The sequence below is a fragment of the Amphiprion ocellaris genome, chromosome 1 (assembly GCF_022539595.1).
Source record: "Amphiprion ocellaris isolate individual 3 ecotype Okinawa chromosome 1, ASM2253959v1, whole genome shotgun sequence".
NCBI lineage: Eukaryota > Metazoa > Chordata > Actinopteri > Pomacentridae > Amphiprion > Amphiprion ocellaris.
Window position 1 is genome coordinate 6,061,077 of NC_072766.1, and position 21,363 is coordinate 6,082,439.

Here is a 21,363-nt window from a genome sequence, read left to right on the forward strand (position 1 = left end):
AATCATGAAAAATGTTTCTTTTTTTGGCAAAGTACCAAATTTTATATGGAAAATAACAAATTATATATGTGCCCGAGAAATCACATTCAACTAAGTTACCCTTTGCAAAAACACCTCTCAAGGAAGTGTGTTAATTCCAGATCACATGACCTGCTCCACATGATGTCATTTCCTCCTGAAGAAAAGACTGGCCAGACTCCAAGGCTTTCTGAGTTATTTAATATAAAGTAGTGTGTGAATCAAGTATGGATTTATTGCATGTCGACAGTTTTACTACAATATCTTTGTAAATAACTTTCAATCTCAATTTTACTCAGTTGTGTATATATAATGTTTAGAAGAATCTTTCTGTAAAAATGCCATGTGGTCTTACGTTATCAGCAGCCATGTTGGCTTTATGCCTGAAAACAGCGAAAATGTCAACTATGATACCTGTCAACTATGTTACAGAAAGTCCTGCAATTATATATTGACCATGTGTTCTACCATTACAAAACATTAAAGACACAACTTAAACAAATATAGGCTGTATGCATCAGAAGAGAGAAAGCTTGAAAACTTGCTCTGCATTCCAATTAAATATTTGAAGAAAACTTAGGATAAAGTTATTTCTTTTACCGACAAATCAAAGATAAGATGGTTTTAACTTAGCTGACATGTTTCAACTACAACTGCAGTCTTCTTCAGAGCGTCATCTGACGTGTGCTGACGTGTCCTTTTTATCAGGTGACCGGTCTGACAGATCTGTCAGAATCTGTCAGACAGGCCACGCCCCCCGCCATCTGGTGGTCTCTGGAGGATGGAGTCCCAGGTATTAGACGGTGTAGTCCCCCTCATCCTGGTTCATGGAGCAGCTCGCCCGCTTCCTGATCTCGATGGCCTCCTTGATCCATCATTTATGCTGGTTGGTCTCCGATGTTAAAATCCTCCCCCTGTCCCAGTCCATGATATGATTATTTCTTTTGCAGTGATCCGTGATGGCTGATTTTTTGCTTTCTTGTTTGGCTTTTTCTTTTGTGTTCTTGTGAGTCGTCCGATTGTTTCCTTTTCGCATTCTGTCTGGTGTTCTTTTCGTCTTGTGCTGAATGATCTGCCTGTTTCTCCAATGTATGTTTTCTTGCAAGATTTGCAGGGAATTTCATAAATGATGTTGCATTTCTTGTCCAGTTCTATTTAGTCTTTGGGATGGACTAATAGCTGCCGGAGTTTTGTATGTGGTTTTACTGCTGTGTTGATGTTGTGTTTTTTCATTATGCGCTGTATGGGTTCTGTTATCCCACGGATATATGGGATGGTGATTATGTCTTTGTTTTTATTGTCCGGTTGTTGTGTGCGTTTTGTTTGTGTTTCCTTTTGTTTTTTTACTTTGTTTTTAGCTTGTTGTTTTCCTTTGTTGATGGCCCATGTCGGGTATTGGCAGTGTGTGAGTGCGTTCTTGATGCGTGTTTCCTCCTCCTGTCTGTCTTTATCGTCTGTTATGATGCTGGTCTGTTCATAAAGTGTTCTAACTACTGATAGTTTGTAAGCTGTGGGATATTCTGATGTCCAGAGGAGGTACTGGTCTGTATGTGTAGGTTTCCTGTAAACTGTGATCTTAATGCTGCCGTCTTCTCTGTGTGTCCAGATTGTATTATTTCCAGGATGTCATCAACGTATTGTTTCCAGAGTGTGGGTCTGCAGTGTGTGGGTGATGTGTGGATGGCTTTCGTTTCTAGGTCCTCCATGAAAAAATTAGTCATTATTGCAGATAGTGGATCTCCCATTGCAAAACCTTGTTTTTGACTGTAAATAATTCCTTTGAACTGAAAATAGGTGGCTGTGGCAACAAACCGGAGTAGTGTGATGATGTCATTTACTGTAAGATTTATGCGTTTTTTTCAGTGTCCTATCCTTCTTAAGTTGCTCTTGTATATATGTAATGTGATGTTAACGGGGGCTTTTGTGAATAATGAAACTACGTCGTGTGAAATGAATGTCTTCTTTTTGTACTGTAATATTGTTGAGTTCTTGTGCCAGTTGTTTTGAGTTCTTGCAGTGATGTTGTGATGTACCAAGGAGGGGTTTGATGATTTCTACTAAAGCTTTTGAGAGGTTGTAGGTGACTGATCCAATGCTGTCTACAATAGGGCGCAGTGGTGTGTCTTTTTTTATGTATTTTTGGTGTCCCATATATCGGGGGGTAACATTAGCTGTGGGTATGAGGTGGTTGTAAGCTTCCTGTGTTATTTTATTGGTTTCTAATAGTGGCTTGAGCAGAGTTTTTAATGTCCTTTTCTTTTGTTGTGTGGGGTCTTTTTTGAGTATTTTGTATGTGTTCCTATCCTGTAGCATGTTGGTTAGCTGTTGTTTGTATGTGTCCGTGTCCATGATGACTGTGGATCATCCTTTGTCGGCCGGTAGGATGGTGATGCTGTTGTCCTGTTTGAGTGATTTTATTGCTTTTGTTTCTTGCTTGGTGATGTTCCTGTGTGGAAGTTTTGCCGATTTTAAAATGCCTGCTATTGCGTTTCGGAGTTCTGATTTGTGTCTCTGATCCTGTATTTTCTGGCGTGCTAATTCTGTTGCTCGTATGAATTCTTCGTGTGGTATTGTGGTGGGTGTGATGGCGAAATTGAGGCCTCTTGTCAAAACTGTTTGTTCATGTTCCGTGAGGGTGCGTTGTGATAAGTTTCGTATCCATTTGTTATTGAATTTTGTGTGTGTGTGTGTGTGTGTGTGTGTGTGTGTGTGTGTGTGTGTGTGTGTGTGTGTGTGTGTGTGTGTGTGTGTGTGTGTGTGTGTGTGTGTGTGTGTGTGTGTGTGTGTGTGTGTGTGTGTGTGTGTGTGTGTGTGTGTGTGTGTGTGTGTGTGTGTGTGTGTGTGTGTATATGTTTGTTTCTGTTTTTTCTTTCTCTTAGTTTGCTCAGTTTTTGGATGTGGCGATTTTTCATTGTAATGAATTCTTCTTCGTGTGTACGTTTTAAATGTGAACTTATTTCTTTGTGTATGTCTGGCTCCGAAGTGAGGCATTCTTTGAGTTCGTTTGAATAATCCTGTATAGGTGTGTTGATTTTTTTCCAGTTTATTTACCGTAGTCCTTATCCTCTCTCTGATGAGAGCCTTCTTTACTTTGTTTATTATGTTTTCTGCATTTTTTGTTGGGATGGGGCTCCTGATGTTGAGGCTTTTCGGTGTTATGTCCTCGTCTCTGCATCGGAGATTGAATGTGAGGTGGTTTCTGTGGCGTGCTGGCTTCTTTTCCAGCTTTTCCAAGCAGCGGAATATTATGACACGCTCTTTATCCAGTCTTCCTCGTAATATTTGGATGATGTTCATTTTGTCGTTGACTATCATAGGATAACGTTATTTCTTTTACACCGGCAAATCAAAGATAAGATGGTTTTACCTTAGCTGACGTGTTTCAACTGCAACTGCAGTCTTCTTCAGAGCGTCATCTGACGTGTGCTGACGTGTCCTTTTTATCAGGTGACCTGTCTGACAGATCTGTCAGAATCTGTCAGATAGGCCACGCCCCCCGCCATCTGGTGGTCTCTGGAGGATGGAGTCACAGGGACTTGATTTGTCAGTGTAAAAGAAATAACGTTATCCTATGGTAGTCAACGACAAAATGAACATCATCCAAATATTACGAGGAAGACTGGATAAAGACTGTGTCGCAATATTCCGCCGTTTGGAAAAGCCGTCCGGTGGTCAGAGACCACCAGACGACGGGGGGCGTGGCCTATCTGACAGATTCTGAGGGATCTGTCAGACCGGTCACCTGATAAAAAGAACACGTCAGCACACGTCAGATGACGCTCTGAAGAAGACTGCAGTTGCAGTTGAAACATGTCAGCTAAGGTAAAACCATCTTATCTTTGATTTGTCGGTGTAAAAGAAATAACGTTATCCTATGATAGTCAACGACAAAATGAACATCATCCAAATATTTGAAGAAAACTGTTTATTTTCCAAAGTTGTGAACAGATTAGTTTAAACAATTGAAGTTAAGCAATTAACAGTCTCTGATGCACATGTACATGACAGATGGTGCACTATACAGTCTGTTGGAGACGTTCTGTCGAATCATCTAAAGTCAGAGTGGTACTACATCTGTTGATCTGACAGAATCTTGTTTCATTCATAAGTAATTCAGTAAAGCAGTAATTCAGACATTGCTGCTTTCTACTAATAGTCCAAATGAAAGCTGTTCACAATATATTCCACCAAATGCCAGAGGTGAAAGGATTTCTTTTTATTTATTTTTCTTTATGTCTGATCCAACCTTTAGCCTTATACATATTTTACCTAATATTTTATATAGAGAGATTTTGTTTTTTTTTTCCATTTCTCCATTTCAAAATAGAAAAGATTTCAAAAGGAAAAAGGTCTATGGCACTGTGTAAGATGGCAGGCTGACAATTTTGTTAGCATCACTGGAAACAACTGGCATTAAAGCAAGATGGTTTTTAGTGTGATTCATCACACTACGGAATAGGTCATTATTCTGAAGGACCCTGTAATTGATCTCAGGTCACTTGTTTTCCTTTAAAATATATATCACTATATATTCATTACACTCTGATATAATGTTTATACAGATGGAACACTTGTCATGTCCACTTGACTTCCTCCCCACTTGCTCCCTCTAAGAGGCATTAGAAATCTTGTCCTACAACATCTTAACCTGTATTAATGGCTCACTTAGATCAAGCACTGACCATATTCATTGTAAAAGTCAATTGTTCAACCACGCCTGAAGAAGCCGTCATTATATCCCACTCGTCTATGTAATTTGAGAATGTATAATCTGGAGAAATAATCACTAAAGAGTAGTTATACATAAAATTGTTAAACAGCACGTGTGCATCTAGAGTCTGTTTCCATTGCCAGTGATGGAACAGCATGGGGTGCTGCAGGGCTCCATCTTCAGCCTGTTAAATTTTATATTTCAGTTTTGTGTTTTCATGGTCTAAATAACATTGATCTTCTTAATGTCCTGTGTTTTATGCTTCACATAAGACCCCAACAGCACGGGCATTTCTTCTTCATTTTACGTGTTCTGTGTTTTCATCAAACTGAGATCACAAAACAGCTTCTTTAAGCTTTTATTACATTGTGTGTTTATGACTGTGGTTAATTACAGACCTTCGCAAGAGAAACACAACTGGACCGGTCTTAAATTACAGAACACTGCTGCTTGAATCCTTATTTTTAGGAGGAAAGAGGGCACATCACACATGCACTGGCTGAGCTGCACTGGCTGCATCCGGAGTTCAGGGTTGATTTTAAGATTCTACTATTCATGTTTAACACACTCGCTGCTCTTGCTTCCAGCGATATTACTGAGCTTTTAAGTCCCCACGAGTCTGCAGTTGCTGCCTGAGATCATCAGGAAGGTCACTCTTAGCTGTACCCAAATCTAATTTGAAAACTCAGGGTGACCTTGCTTTGGCTATTAAGGCTATGAAGCTTTGGAATGACCTCCCTGAGGAAACCAGGTTTTACTACCAACTTCCAAATCTTACCAACTTTAAACTTACTTTGTCTTAACCTACTTACACTTGCTGAAAAAATACTTCTTCTGGTGATCCAAGACACATGCAGCTCTGATGTCTCGTTTCTTCTTTTGTCACTCTCTATTTTCGACTGTCACATAAAAGCAATATCTTTAAAAAATAATTGGAATACGAAGGTACATAAAGAAATCTCAATCTGTGCACAAAGAGCGGGCGGCAAGTCATATGGAGAACTCTAAATGAGTTTTGAAATGGCAGCGACTCAGGTTGGAATGCATTTTAAGCCTTGTGCTCTTGGTACCACACTTGCCTAAGGGAGTGAGAGAGCGAGAGAGAGGAGAGATGTGTATGTTGATGGGCAAGCAGCACAAATTCATAAATTTGTTGACACCTCTATCATTCGTCTTTTGAAATCACAATCATTGGGTCAGTAATCTCCTTACTTTCCACCCTCTGTTTGCATTCCTCCTTTTCAGTCGGAGGGTGGTTGGGGGTGGGTGACACCCTTCAATGATTGAAAATAAATCTGTAATATATTTTGGCAAGGCAATTAATATTGCAACAGGGGGAGCAGTTTCAGAGGTCCATCAAAAAAAATGCGCTGAATAATTAATCCTGAAAGCTAAGTTCAAAACCAATCCATGCTTGGAGTTGCTGCTCAGTGAGTGAGCAGCCAGATTTTGAACGCAAGAGATATGCGCTGTTAGTGTCTGGATTAATGGACGACTCACATGCAAAATCTCACACTGTGCGCACAGTGAAAAAAAAAAAGGCTTTTTCATTTACAAAACAAACTTTAAAGACAGTATAGGTGAGTGGATGATATATGGAGGAAATAGACGAGTTCAATGTGAGAATATTTTACAGAATATATGGTCTGTTTAACTATTTTGTATGTATTTGATGACAAATATGGCAATAAGTATGCGCACTAAAAAGTAATTGTTTGTACCTCCACACTCACACACAGTTTAACATCATTATAAAAGCCACACTCAGTTTTCACACAGTTCTTCTATATCATCAAGAACAGCTCAGGGTTCCAGTTTCATGGTTTAATGAACTCTAAGTGCTTTTGCTTTTTGCCAAATGACAATTGTACTTTTCTTATTTTCATGTTCCGGCGGGATAGAGATATTATGTGCTGCTAATTTATCAGCTGATCACTATGTACACAAGCCACCATCCATTCTAAAAACATCCTTGCTACACCAACTGCTGCTGCACACTCTGTTGCTTGTTAGAGCTTTATCTCCACCTACCCAGCCTCCACCTGTGCCAGCCTATCTACTTGAGCCAATGGTAGCTCTTAAAATGATAACACGGCACTGTGTTGCTACCCTGCTGCTGCTCATTATGCCTCTGCTATACCAACAGCATGGTTGCTGGATAAGCAGGGAACAGCTTAATGTAGAGCAATGAATGCCAAACATAGCTGCATCACCCTTTGTTGTTATAAATGGTTTATGATTAGTGAACAATGTTTGGTGGCAGATTTGTTTTAAATCAAACAGTGTTGCTGCCATGCAACATTAGTCACAAAATTTCCCCAGCATTCACTCTGTATGCGGCACCACTAGCAATAAGCTAAAATTGAATACATTTTGAGCCAGATAGGAGGTTTTTCTGGTTGGTCTGAGCAGTCTATGAGGTCTTGTTTGAATTTTGGATATGTGAAAAGAAGTGGCCACAGTTGGACTCCGACTTGCTACAACTGTGTTTAGACTTCCACTAGCTTTGCTTTGAAATGATACAGTTCACATTACATTCTCTGATGCATTAATTTCAAGGACTGACAGTTGCTCTTAACAGTTTCACCGCATCAACATGCTGCTTCGCAAAGCTCAGACAAGTACAAATGTTTGTTATCTGCTACTGTCGACATATAAAATATGAGTCTAACTGGGCTCGCTGTGCTTCTATCTGTGTCTGTATGCTTCATGTAGTCTTTTACTCCTAAGCACTCAACAGACGACAGCATTTTACCCCTTCTCACCTCTGGGAATACAAAGCATGTATGACTTTTATACAAGCAAATCCCATTTTAATGGTGATGTTGCAGCAAAAGGCAATTCATTGCATCAAAAACTGTCACATTCATTTTCTGACATTCTTAAGTTAAAATATAGTGCTAATGAACCAGTTGTCTGATGTTGAACAAAATACATTTTTGGTGATATACACTATGTGCTTCACTGTCTGCACAATGCGTTTGCCATGGTAGTACTGGCCAGGTTCACACCAAACATGCTCAACCCAGTCAAAGTCAAACAGATTTATTTTGGTCTCATCCGACCAAAAAATGTGCTCAATGGTCGTCAGGCGTCAAGTTTTTTTTTTTTTTTTTTTTTTTTTTTTTTTTTTTGTAGTTTTGTGCGAAAGAGCACGCAAAGGATTTTTTCTTGCATGCTATCCATAAAGGTTGACATTACATTTCAGGTATAGGCCTGCCATTTCCTTTAAACTTGTCACAAAGCTTTTTCCTACTGTTATTAAAATTCCCTTTGCCACAGGGAAAAATAACAGCAACCTCGTAATGGCAACCTACCATAATGACAATTATGGTTGGTTCTGCTAAAGATTTGCAGTTTCTTTTTTTCAATAAGTCAGCGCTAGCCTGTTTCCATGCAAATGTTCTACCAAAACAATTCCCCATTCAGTATATTGTAGTGGTACCATTGCTGCATCCTGGGCTTTGGGAATGATAATAAGGTGCAGCCAGACTATTCTCCAGCACTGACACAACACTGTGGAGATGGGTCTGGCTATGTGAGATATGGGATGGGACAAGCTTCAAACATGTTGGAAATGGGTGTATTTTAAGCCAAACCAGGATATTTTCCCCAACCTAACCAATCTTCTAATTTGCAGTGAATGTTTTGAAAAGGGTCTATTTTGACCTAAAGTGTGACATTTTCCTAAACTTAACCAAATTGTATTTGTGTCTAAACCTAACCAATGAATGAGAAAAATTAAAAGGAAACAGTGAGAGAAGGAAATGAAACTTGGTTTCTCTCCAGATATAGATGAAACACCTGAATAGTCATACCTGTGTATTGAAATTACATCTTTCAAAGTTTGTTTGTTTTTTTTGTAATGAAAAAAATTCCCCTATGCCTTCAAATGGTTTAAATGTAGCTCATCACTATAGCCTCTTGTCAAATGCATTGATCTATGGCGTCCTCACCTCTATCTCACCTACAACTTGGTTCTAGCACTATAAAACTGTACACAATGACTTGTTTTAATATCAAAGTAAACCAAACATAGACGTTCAAATCAACATCTGATTGTGTAGAATAATGATAAAGAAGGACCCACCCCACAAGCTGACTGGATTGGTTCTTTGGGTTCCAGTATAAAAACACCACACAGACAAAATGCGTCAATATATAATTGCGGTACTTTTTGTAACATAGTTGACAGGTATTATTGACATTTTTGCTGTTTTCATGGCTGCCTATAACCAAACACCACATGGCATTTTTACAGAAAGATTCTTCTAAATATTACATCTGCAACTGAATAAAGTTGAAAGTTATTTAGAAAGATATTGTAGCAAACCTGTTGACATGCCATAAATCCACACTTGACTCACACACTACTTTATATTAAATAACTAAGAAAGAGGAGAAAGTCTTGCCAGTCTTTTCTTCAGGAGGAAATGACATCATGTGGAGCAGGTCATGTGATGTGGAATTAACACACTTCCTTGAGAGGTGTTTGTGTAATGGATAACTTCTGTCATGATTATCTCAACTTAATAAAAAGAACACAATCAAAGCAGTTTTTGAATAAGCCCATTTTTTATTGTTATCTAATTAGGTGGTTGTTATTAAATTTGGACAGTTATTTAGTTGACATTTCAGTGATATCCAGTAATTTTTTATTAATAAGTGATTGTTTCCATAATAAATAATTATGGAATTTGTAAAGACATGATCATAATGAACACAAAACAAACATTAGTGTTTTTTTTGTTGTACTTTTAATAAAAGTATATGCGAGATATATCCCATGGACTTCAAATGTCCCTCAATTATATATTCACCCAAATAGTGAGTTGAGAAAAAAAAAAACCTTGATTTTCATTAGACCCAAACCCCAGTGTCCTGGTTGAAAGTCTTGTTGCAGACTTAAACCACTAAATTCTAATGCAGCCTTTGTTACTTCCTTAAACTATAAGCATTTCCTACTATATCATACTTTTACTTTTCGGGGACAAGCGATATGTCTTCCAAAATTTAAACAAGAATACAGTTTAGGTGTATTGGAATTTAATTTTTGTGAGACAGGGTTGCAGGTAACACATTTTAAGAGCACAGCCGCTCGTTCTGTACTTCCTGATTACTGCTGCAACTGTGTTTTGATTGATTTTCATATAGTCACTCATCTTCCTCTATCCCTTCCAATCTTTGTGAAGTCTCACAATCTGGTATTTCAGTTCCTCTGGAAATTCAACCATGTTGCAGACAGACATAGCCCATATGTCCAAAATTAAGAAGGCTCAGGTATCCAGAGGTCATTTTACCACCATGTCCATGGCTAATTGGAAATCACAGATGTTGTTATGGTCTTAATTTACTGTTTGTTTACCATCCATGCAACTGCTAGAAGTGTAAAATGGTAATAGTTATTATAAATGAAACTATATTCATGAGTATAATTTTCCCCGTAAAATAAATGCATGCTTGGTCATGGTCCTTGTAATTTTTACATGGACAACATCCAATTTATTTCTGGATAATACACAATCTTCAGGAATTTTTAAAAGGGTCCAGCTGCCCAGTCAGCCAGAAATATAAAAAACACCACCATGTACCATCACGATCAATGTTCCAGCAAACAATCACCACGGTAACCATCATTCATGCTTTGGTTATTCTATTTAAATTTCTATGTGGTAAACTGGCGAGAATAAATTTGCTATTATTCTATGAGGGATTTAAAAATTTAAAATGGACTGGCTACATTAGTGTGTGTCTAAATCATTGTTATTTGTGTCACATAATCATATTCTGCTTGTTTGTAATGGATTTTGCAAAGGCCATCTGTTTATCCCAATAACATATATTTTAATGGGCAGCCATGCACTTGTGTTACATGCAGTGATCTTGTGTAGCCTTCATAGTTACACCGCCGCATTTCATTCAGAAATCCTTATTGCTTCCGAAGTGGAACACCAAGATCCAATTAAATTTCTTTTCTCGGGACTCCTTACTGGGTGTCTGTATATATATACAGGCACCAGCTTCCTCATTCAGGTTGTACAAATATGCTGCTTAGTTATGCAGTCCTGCACATGAGTCCCTGCAAATGTGAAATGACAGACTTAGCCAAAGGGATGACCCACTGGCAGCTCACTGTCATTGGCTTTCCCCCTGTGGATTAATTTGTCATGAACATTAGGGATATCATCCTTCAAGTCAGCCAATGAAAGTCATGGGATTGGCAGATAAAGGGCATGGGGGATTTCAAGAGGGTAGATTCGCAGGGCTTTGTATATATTATCGCGTGTGACATAAAGCCTTGAGCTAGTGTGTACTGCTCTGCTTCAAGGTAATGGATACCTGTCTGCTTAATCGCGGTGAAGGAGTGAACCGGATATATTGTTGAAGGGACGCAGCTGGTAATGAGTAACTCTGCATCACTGTCAGACGTTTGGCCCAACTCGAGCAAAAAATGCAATCATGCCGATTTAAAAAAAAAGGGGGGAAAAAAGAAAAATTACTTTTTCAGGTACCGTATTTTCGCGACCATAAGGCGCACCGTATTAAAAGGCGCAGTCTCAGTTCCGGGTGCTATTTCTGTATTTAACACATACATAAGGCGCACCGGATTATAGAGCGCGTGCATGGTAAAACATACCTGTACTAGCTTAAAACATGCATGCTAGCGTGTGTTTTAAAAAAGGCAGCGGAAGCAAAACTGAGTTCAGTTGTACTTTATTGAAGTATTTAGCAATGTTTTCACGTTTTTTGATCAATCCTCATTCACAAATCCATCAAAGTCCTCATCTTCTGTATCTGAAATGAACAGCTGGGCTAGTTCTCCATGGAACACGCCAGGTTCCCGCTCGTCATTGTCAGAGTCAGTCTCGTTGCCGTGCGGCTCCTCATAAATGATGCCGGCTTTTGCGAGAGCTCGAACAACAGTGCAAGCAGACACGTTAGCCCAAGCATCCGCAATCCATTCACAAATTGTGGCGTAACTCGCCCGGCGCTGCCTCCCAGTCTTAGTAAAACTGTGTTCACCATCTGTCATCCATCGCTCCCACGCCATTCGCAACTTCACTTTGAACGCCCTGTTTACACCGATGTCCAGCGGTTGGAGTTCCTTCGTCAAGCCTCCCGGAATGATAGCAAGCTCCGAGTTCATTTGCTGCACTTGGTTTTTCACAGCGGCTGTGAGATGGACGCGCATGGAGTCACAGATCAACAGGGACGGTGACGCCAAACCCATGTTGTTTTGCATAATGCAAATACCGGCACTATATACCAACTGGGGGCGTGTCTTTAGCGTCTTCTTTCACGCCCACACTTCCCCCTTTAACGTTCTCATAGTGTCCTCTGTCACGTCCGCCTTTTCTCTATATAAGCAGCGTGTCAGCAGGAAATGCTCTCAGTCAGTCAAGAGGAGAGCTGATCAAAGTCACACAATAACATTTACACATTTTGGAACTCGGTGCACACATAAGACGCACTGCATTATAAGGCGCTCCGTACATTTTGGAGAAAATTTAAGATTTTTAAGTGCGCCTTATGGTCGCGAAAATACGGTACTAAAAAGCACTGTTAGTCTAAGACTTGTACAGACCAAATTCGTCATAATATATTATCCTATACCAGAGCTGTGATGATTTGTAATAACTTACTTGTATTTATCCCCCCCTTTTCTTTCTTTGCTTTACATCATCTGCTGGAGTCAACACAGCTCACAATGTTTTTTTTAGATTCAGCGAAATCCGCCTGTTTGCTGGTTGCTGTTTGCCAACTAATTCAAATACTGTATGCATATGAAAAGAAATATTGTCTTTGCAGTTTATTGTATTCCTCTGGTTGACATGACATAAATCTGTGTTTTAAAGTCACAAATAGTTGTATTGCCTATTTAAATCAGGTTTGGTTTGTATAATTGTAGGCTAATCTCATTCTCTTGCTGGACTACTCCACATATAATATTATTCGGACACACAGGGGCTGATAACTGAGAGCCACACGTGTTGAATTTTTCCTTCCTAGGAAGCATCAAACTTATAGAGTAAGCATGACTATCTGCCTTTGCAACAGGTCCACAGTTACCCACCACTGACTTCCTTGGGAGAGGCCCGCGTGCAGAGATATGAAATGAAATATTCTCATATAAATGAATAATGTAGCAGACTATGGGTATTTTGCATGCCAGTTCATCTATCATAGGCTTTGACATTTTGCTCTGCTAACAATGGCATTTTGCGATGTTGCGTTTGCCATTGCTGAGACTTTGTGGCAGAAACTCAGAGTAATGCTGCCTTCATCACCAATCTTTCCCCCCACAGCGGCCTCATGCTCCTTCTCCAACTCCAGAAGGAGTTGCTCCCTTTTCCTGGGCTTGACCAGTGGTTGTAATCTCGTTTTACTGAACTCTAAGGACCTTACCGTCTTGTTAGCTCCAGCGCAAAGAACAAGTCCATTCATTATATGGAGCCTGATGAATGACTTGGTCAGACAGTAAGGGAAAGCCAAGGTGTAAATGTTCAACCTCTCATAAATCACATAGACGGGCAAGTCTAGACCTTAACCTACATGTACTCAGGAGTGATGATACCTTTGTATATTCCTACCCAGTTGTGTAGAAAAATAGTTTGAGAATAGCGCTGTGCTTCTGTCTTATCTCCAAGTGATACAGTGTCAGCATATGAGGAGGAGAAACACATCATAGGCTGCAGGTGGGAAAATTCTCCTTGTAATATGGTGTCAAGAAATAGGATGCAGTAGAATGATGTCAGTCGTAAATGCTGACTCTCTTCTTAACTGCTTCTTTGTGGTTTTCAAAACAAATACTCACTCCACATTAGTCACACAGAAGTCAGTTTTTTGACATCCCATTTATTGTAAATAATCCAACTTTTTGACAGGAAAGAGCGGTGCAGTGTGCAGCTCCTAAAAGCCCGCTCTTCATCACTTGAATGAGCACCGCATATTTTGCAGTTGTGTTTGAAACGTTCCTCGTTTTCTCTGGGATTTAATTTCAATAAGAGCTATGGTCGATAGATACTTTCTGCTTCTTGATTAAAACAACGCTGTCTGCTCAGGTTGAAACATAAAAGAAATAATCAGTCAGTTAAATTAAATGCAACCGGAGAAGAGAAGAGGCTTATTGTTGGGCAAACTCTTTGACCTGGCTGATTAAGACGTCCTCATAGTCTTCAGCAGAGTTGGTGGCATTAGCACTGTCATTTATCAAACATAACACAGCAGCCCTACTTTCTACAAGTTGAATGTTTGCTTTTTAAGACTTGTTTTTACATCTAGAAACTAAAAAGTTACACAATTTAGTCGATTTATGACCACAGCCGGAGGCAACAGTATTTTTTCACTGTGTGGCAGTAAATGATTTACCATAATAAAGGTTTTAGATTTGAAGGTCTTAACATCAGGTGGAAAAAAACCTACATTTAAAGTGAGGCTGAGAAACTTAATTTACATTAAATAAAATATGCCAAACCTATAAAACAGCAAGATGGATTTTTGTCTCCTGAACCATCCATTTTGTTCTAAAACAGCAGGAACAGCCTCCCTTGGAAGCATATTTTAAATGCTGTATTTGTTTCTTAAAACCCGTATCTCTGGGTTTTTTGGATCTCTTCCTGGTTTCTTTAGATGGATAGAAGAACTTGTGTGTGTGTGTGTTTTTTTTTTTTTTTGCTTCTGATGAAGTTTACGATATACTCATTTAAAATTTTTCTCTCCTTGTTTTGCGGAGGAATAACTAAACTGAAAAAAATAACCTTACCTCAAATTCATCAGTCTAATTTGCACTCAAATGGAAATGTTGGAAAATAATATTTTATCTTGAAGTCCCAGTGGAATGTAGTTGAGTTTTTTGCCTGTTTCAGCATACCTATGTGTTCTGTAAATCCCAAAACCTCTGTTACTGATTTGATGAAAGCGTTAATTGTTCAGAACACAGTGACTTCTCCACTTAGACATGGACCTTGTTTCTGTTCGCCCAGTCAAATCACTTGATTTTTAATCGTTTTTGCATAAAGCAGAAGCAGCTTGTACGGACTTTAAAAAATAACCCACATTTTCCGCTAATCTCTCACCTATAAACGTGAACACATCTCATCTTGCACTTTAGCTTGTTGAACAAGTGACCAAACTAGCATTCACCTGAGGGGAAAGTATGCTGCTAATGTCATTTGGCAGGCTGCATAGCTAATTATCTGGTCAGATGCTGCACATTAAAACAGCCTACACCAACCTGAAAGAGTAATTTCTGTGGTTTGTTCATTACTCTTCAGTACCATGGATTCCTAAATACAGTCAGCCAGTCCCTTGTAAGCTGCCCCACAAGTTTGTTTACTTTGTGTTTTGCTTTTCTGCCATAAGTGGTGGAGTTCAGCCTGCCAACAGCCGTCAATCAAACACAGGCACCAATACACCTCTCCAACCTGCTACGAAGAAAACAGGCATTTCTTATATTCCACTAGTGACAAAAACTAGTAACTATGCATTGATAAAATCCAGTGGAATTATTTTTAGCGGAAAATGAGAAAAAATAATCTAATTTCGGTTAGATTTTTAACAGTATGTGTGGAAATAAAATACCCTAATTAAGTTGTGTGTTGTTGGAACATTAGAGGGAAATTAAGATTAATCAACAAAAACAACGGCGACAGGAATAATGAATCTCATTATTGGTATAGTTACCATAATGAGTATTTTAAAATTCATTTTTTTATTTCTTCAACTTTTGTTTATGTCTCTCAGTTTATTTCCCTGATGCATGCAGTCGAACTTACTTAATACTTTGGCAGTGTAGCTGTACAACCTTTCCACACTATCTATTTCAAAATGCCATCATACTTGTCAACATAACATCACAGAAAGGTCACCACCCCAATCTATTTTCCTCCCGAGGCCTCCTGGTATAATGGTAACTAGGTGCAAATTGCAAAGTGCTACTCATGGACTTCCTACAGCTAAGCTCAGAGAAAGAGAGACTTCAAAGACGCAGAAAAATTAGGCTTGGTGACACTACATTTCACTCTAAATAGCCATATTTGCGGCAGTAGGTTACATACAGCACGACACAATTCAATGAAAACATTTCCAGACATGCATTTCATGTCGGGGAACAATAATCCTTTGTTGTCAACAGTGCTCTGCATTTTATTCAGTGCACAAATACAATTATCACGCCAGCAAATACACATTTAACAAATTCTTGACAAGATGTCATTGGAAATGATAAGTGTGAAAAACACTTCTTGTTGTGTGGGAGAGTCTGAATTACTTTGGAACAAGTTTCCATAAGTTTGTCTGACAGTTCTTTGATTCCATCAGTTTTCTATTCAGTCCCATTTTCTGAAACATGAAGCATGTTAAGCATCTCATGGATCTTGGTCATGCTGCCCGCCAAAAAAAAAAAAAAAAAAAAAGTGTTTTTCGGGGGGATTACTAAACTATATTACAAAAACACAGCATTATTGGTGGCCGTGGTCCTACAAATTAAAGATAAACATCAGTATATATGGATTTAACACCAACCCCAACAAGTCTAGGTTCATCTCATTTCCCTATTCTGAGCCTCCTTGTCTCCTCTGTCATCTGTCCTCCTGCCCCTGACCAGGAAATCAATCTTGGTGCATCATCATGAAGGATGTCTGAAATGTATATTGAGGAAAAAGGAGCTATGAACGAGATTGCACAGGTGAATCCTCGATGTATGCTTTGTGGAAGACTTTTCTGCAAAGAGGTGTGACACAAAGCAGGAATATACAAACCATGTCAACGAAGGACTGACAAATGTGTGTATCTCATATACACTTCACTCAACAGCAGCATATGTTTACTCTTGATTTGTATTGTACTTTTCCATTCCTCTTCTTCTTCTATTGTACAACAAAACAAACAATATAAAATGTGTGACATCTGTGCATTCTCACCACATAATACAGCAACAGGTTATAACAAAACAAGGGACAAGTGAGGCAGCTGCGCCACACGTCACATTTATGTGACGTCGCTTCAAAACAACGGCTCTGAGGCAAGAATGTTTCATTTTGGTAAATGCTTGTTGCCTCCACTCACTTCCCCTCTTCTCTTTCTTATCTCCACTCACATCTATGGTAGGAGGGATGAAGATGTGAGATGAGGAGATGAGGGAAGGAATCAAGGATAGAGAAAAAGAAGGTGTGCAGCCTCCTAAACATTACATAAGATACTGAGCCTTCAGAAGTGTGTCATTGACATGTCATGTTGTCTGGACTGCTGCGTCTCTCTGACAGACAGGTGACATGTCTCGAGTGTATGGGGGAATACATCAATCAGTCGCGACGTTAAAACAACTGACAGGTGAAGTGTAGACCATCTTGTTACAATGCATTGTTATGCACCACCCACCGACACATTGCTCCAGACCAAGCACACCCACCTCATGGCAGCACTCTCACATGGCAATGCGAATGTACTGTACTGTAACCACTCAGGAATGATTCTAGGAACATGACAAAGACACTGACGACAAAGTAGTAGCGTTGACGATGAAGCATTCATAGGATACACCAGAACAAATCTGATTTGTGGAGGCCCCGCCTTGCATGGACTAGGGATATACCGATAATTGGTGAGGATGATCTTTCCAGCTATCTGTATTGGTGTTTTTGTTAATAGATTATTGCTAAATTAAATGCGTTACTTCAGGTCTGTTGCAGCGTCCTCTCTCTGACTGTCGTCACTCTGTTGTCTCAGAAATGTCTCTCAAGCAGAGATTGAAAAAACACAAACCGTTGCCACAAACCAGGAAGTTAGCTACTTTCACAGTGGCTAAATTACACATGTGAATGTCTCATTGTACTCTGAAATGAAAGCATTAAAAAATCAAATATTCTTCATAAAATTCTTCCCGACTCTGTTGTAGAAGTTTCCATAAATGTGTGGCATTTGTAGGTTGCTTTGCTTTCACTCTTCTGTGCAGTTCATCCCAAACCAGCTCAATGGGGTTTAAGTCTGGAGACTGTGCTGCCACTCCATGTTTTCAAGCTTACCATCTTGTTCTTTTTTCCTAAGGTAGTTCTGGCAGAGCTTGGATTTACGTTTTGGGTCATTATCTTGCTGTAGGATGAACCCCTGACCAACTAGGAACATACCAGAGGGTTCTGCATGGTGCTGCAGAATACTGTGGTAGTCGTTTAGGTTCAGGGTTCCTCTCACTCTGTATAAGTCACCTACACTGGATCCAGCAAAACCAGACCATCATGCTTCCTCCTCCAGTTTGAAAGTTCATATCACATGCTGAGGAACCATCCTTTCTCCTACTTGACGGCATACAACAATCCTGCATGACAAACCAAAGATTTCAAATTTTGATTCATCTGTCCATGATACCTTCTTCCAGTCTTCGGTAGTCCATTAGTGGGGTTTCATGACCCATGCGAGCCGCTTTTTCTTATTCTGATGTCTGAGTAATGACTTTCTTGCTGCAACTCAACCTGCCAAAGCTGCAACTCAAAGTCTTCTCTTCACAGTTGAAACTGAGACTTCTTGCTACGACCACTATTAAGCTGTGCTTGAAGCTGTTGTCCTGTGAACCATCTATCATGAAAGCTGCTGACTCACAAACTTGTCTTCTGATTCTGTTGTGGCTTTGGGTCTTCCAGACCTCTTCATGTCAGAGTTTCCCTCAGTTTCTGAGTGCCCTTTGATCTTGAAGAAAACTGTACTCACTGAAACCTTTCTTCGCAATTTCTCTGTTGGAAAGACCTATATTTTTAAGTGTTACGATGGTCCGTCTCTCTTCGATTGTTAATTGCCTTCGCGATTTTTATAGCAACACACTACTTTCTGCAGTACAATACTGTTCAAATAATGCTCTGGAGGGGATGGCGCCACAGTGTGTTCCAGCACTACTTTTATGCAGACAGAGGGGGGTTGGAAGTAATCAAGAAAGTTGTGACACCTATAGGAATTGGTAGCACCAACTTTCAAGGCTTGATCAACCTCCATTGCTACAGAATACTTTAAGTTCTTAATCCATTTCTTGTTCCCTGAAAAAGGCCTTTTTGTATAATTCTGAAATGTACATTATTTTCAGTTTTGGATAATCTAACCTTTTTTTTTTTTAACCTCTGGCAGTTCAGCACTTACCGTTGTACAATTTCAAGCTATTCATTGGACTTACTTGAATTCCAGTAAAAAAACTGGAAAAATTGGGCATCCTAAAACTTTTGACCGGTAGTGTATCTTGGGTCCAAATACTGGTTATTGACCTTTCTTGATTATTGATAATCAGTGTCAGCTTCAGTCAGTATCAGTCGATCCGCTGCCATCATTGCGTTGCAAGTCACCTTCAGAGGTCACGTGCTTGAAGGCTCAGAGTTGGAACAGGCGATTTTATTATTGTCACTGATAAATGTATGTCAGAACAGAGAAAAAGAAAGTGATCATCTCAAGGATAGGATCTTCTACAGTGAGGCAGTAATGCCCTGAATTACTATGTTGTCAGTCCACAGTGGTATTCACAGAGTGAACTACATAAATCACGTTTAAATTGTGAATTGGCCTGCCGCTGAATAGTTGGGCTAAATTCATTTCATGCCAAACCAGGAAACCTACAGGGGCAAAAAGGAACATATTTATTGACACTGCTGTGGCATTACAGCAATTTAGGAATAATGAAACATCATAATGCATAAAGGATGCTGTGTGCCAAAAAAAAAAAAAAAAAAGAATATTTGGCTGTGACAGGAGGAAAACAGTCAGCAGAAAACAGAATAGATATATATATATATCTTTACAGGTTTGGTGAAATAGAGAATCACAGCCCGAAATCATTATGATGAAGACAGTTTATGCAACTTGAATCTGAAGAAAGTAAGTTGTGTGAGTTAAAGTTAATCAGCGTGACTTCAGTATGCATGAAGGAATTCTTACTAACATGCTTCGATTTTAGATTTTAATGATCATTCAACAGCATTCATGTGCTGTCTGTCCAGTGAAAAGCATGTTTATTTTGACATAAACACCAAAACATTTTACGTTAAAAATGTTCCAAAACCCTGTGGACAATCTAAAAGAAGGAAGTGATTGTTCCAAATCTCAGAGCAAGGATGTTGTTTTTAGTTCCTGTTGCACTGACACTTTTTTTTTTTTCCAGGCAGTGATAACTTATTACTTTGCTTGCACTAACAGATGGCAACACCTCTCCATGTAATTTCCATAAAAAGCATTTTGAGATGATGTGTTTGGAATTTGCCTAACATGTGTGATGTGACAAGACATACACTGTTCTCCAGGATAATTCTGCTCTCAAACACCCTGAATTTCAGATGTGCCAGGGCACCTTCTGTATCCTCTATGGGAACAATTAAAACAATGATGGTTGTTTTATTCTTTATAAAACATGAGTGATACAAACAGCATTAACTCTCAAATGAGTATGTAAATTCAATTAGCTTCTTTGTTAAGCTAACCGAGTTATAATTGATTAGAACTGTGTGGTCTGAAAAATAAAATGGCACTGCTTTTTAATGAGAACAGAGACCTGTTATGCTGAATCATACTGAGCACTGCAAGACCTGGACTTTTTTTATAAATGTTATATAATGGATACTCAAAAGTTTAACAAGATAAAATATAAGTACTATTTATCTGGTTAATATCTTACGTTATAAGTCAGATAAACTGCCATATTAACATAACTTTTAAAATATTATTAATCAGTTTATTGGAAGATAATACATTAATTGGAATTTACTTACTGAGGAGTGACTGAGTTTATTTATCATGAGCAAAAGGTAATGAATGATCTAAAAGTCTCTATGTTGCATCCTCTCTTCTCTCATACCTCATATAGATTTTATGTTTTAAAAAATAAGGCAAAATTACCTGATATTGAAACCACAAAGACTCCCTTTTTGATATTAACAGACCTCATTCACGACTCCAACCAGCAATTGGAGTGGCGAACGTCATGGTAAGGTAAAGCATGTCACAGTCACATATGACAGACATTACAGACAGTGAAATTCTGGGCTGTCATGAGTTTGAGAAAAAAAAAAGAGCAACCAGAAGAGAAAGACGGGAAATAAAAGGAATGGAAAGAACAAGAGAGTCAGTTGTCAAGATGAATTTTCATTGTAGGATAGGTTTATTTTTGTTGCCGGAGTTACTGATGAGCCACGGAGTTGAAGGAGAGGGAGGGCCTCTTTCTGATGTGTAAACATCATTGGATAAGGAGTCAATTGTACAACTGCCCAAATATGATTTCTCTGTCTCCATTCATATGATCCCTTGTCCACTCTCTCTCTCTCTCTCTCATCTGTGATGACTCGCCTCTGACTGAACATGCTGTAGCCTCTCCAATTTACTGATCTTTCAACTGAAACCAAAACAACTGCTAGTGAGAGACTGACAGTGGACAAACAGAGAGAAAACAAGATGTAAAATAATTTAGAAAGTGTATATATTATTGAAGAGTCCTTTTACCTAACTCTGAAGGTGATACAGCCTCTATTAAACATTAGTTTGGACCAGAAGTCCTTTGAGGTGTCGTCAGCATGCTAATATGTTAGCAGTACCTATATTAACCTCTTCATTTTTTAGTGTATTAGCATGCAGCTGACGTGCATGTGAATGTCACATTTTTTCAGACCTTTGTA

General features: G+C 39.0%; 1 long non-coding RNA gene across 1 annotated transcript in view; it reads left to right on the forward strand.

The window, feature by feature from the left end:
* LOC111562524 (uncharacterized) overlaps nt 1-21,363 on the forward strand; it is a 118,278-nt gene that overhangs the window by 544 nt on the left and 96,371 nt on the right. The window contains exon 2 of the long non-coding RNA XR_008602788.1: nt 727-904. This is a non-coding gene — a long non-coding RNA (uncharacterized LOC111562524). The remainder of the gene's footprint in view (nt 1-726; nt 905-21,363) is intronic.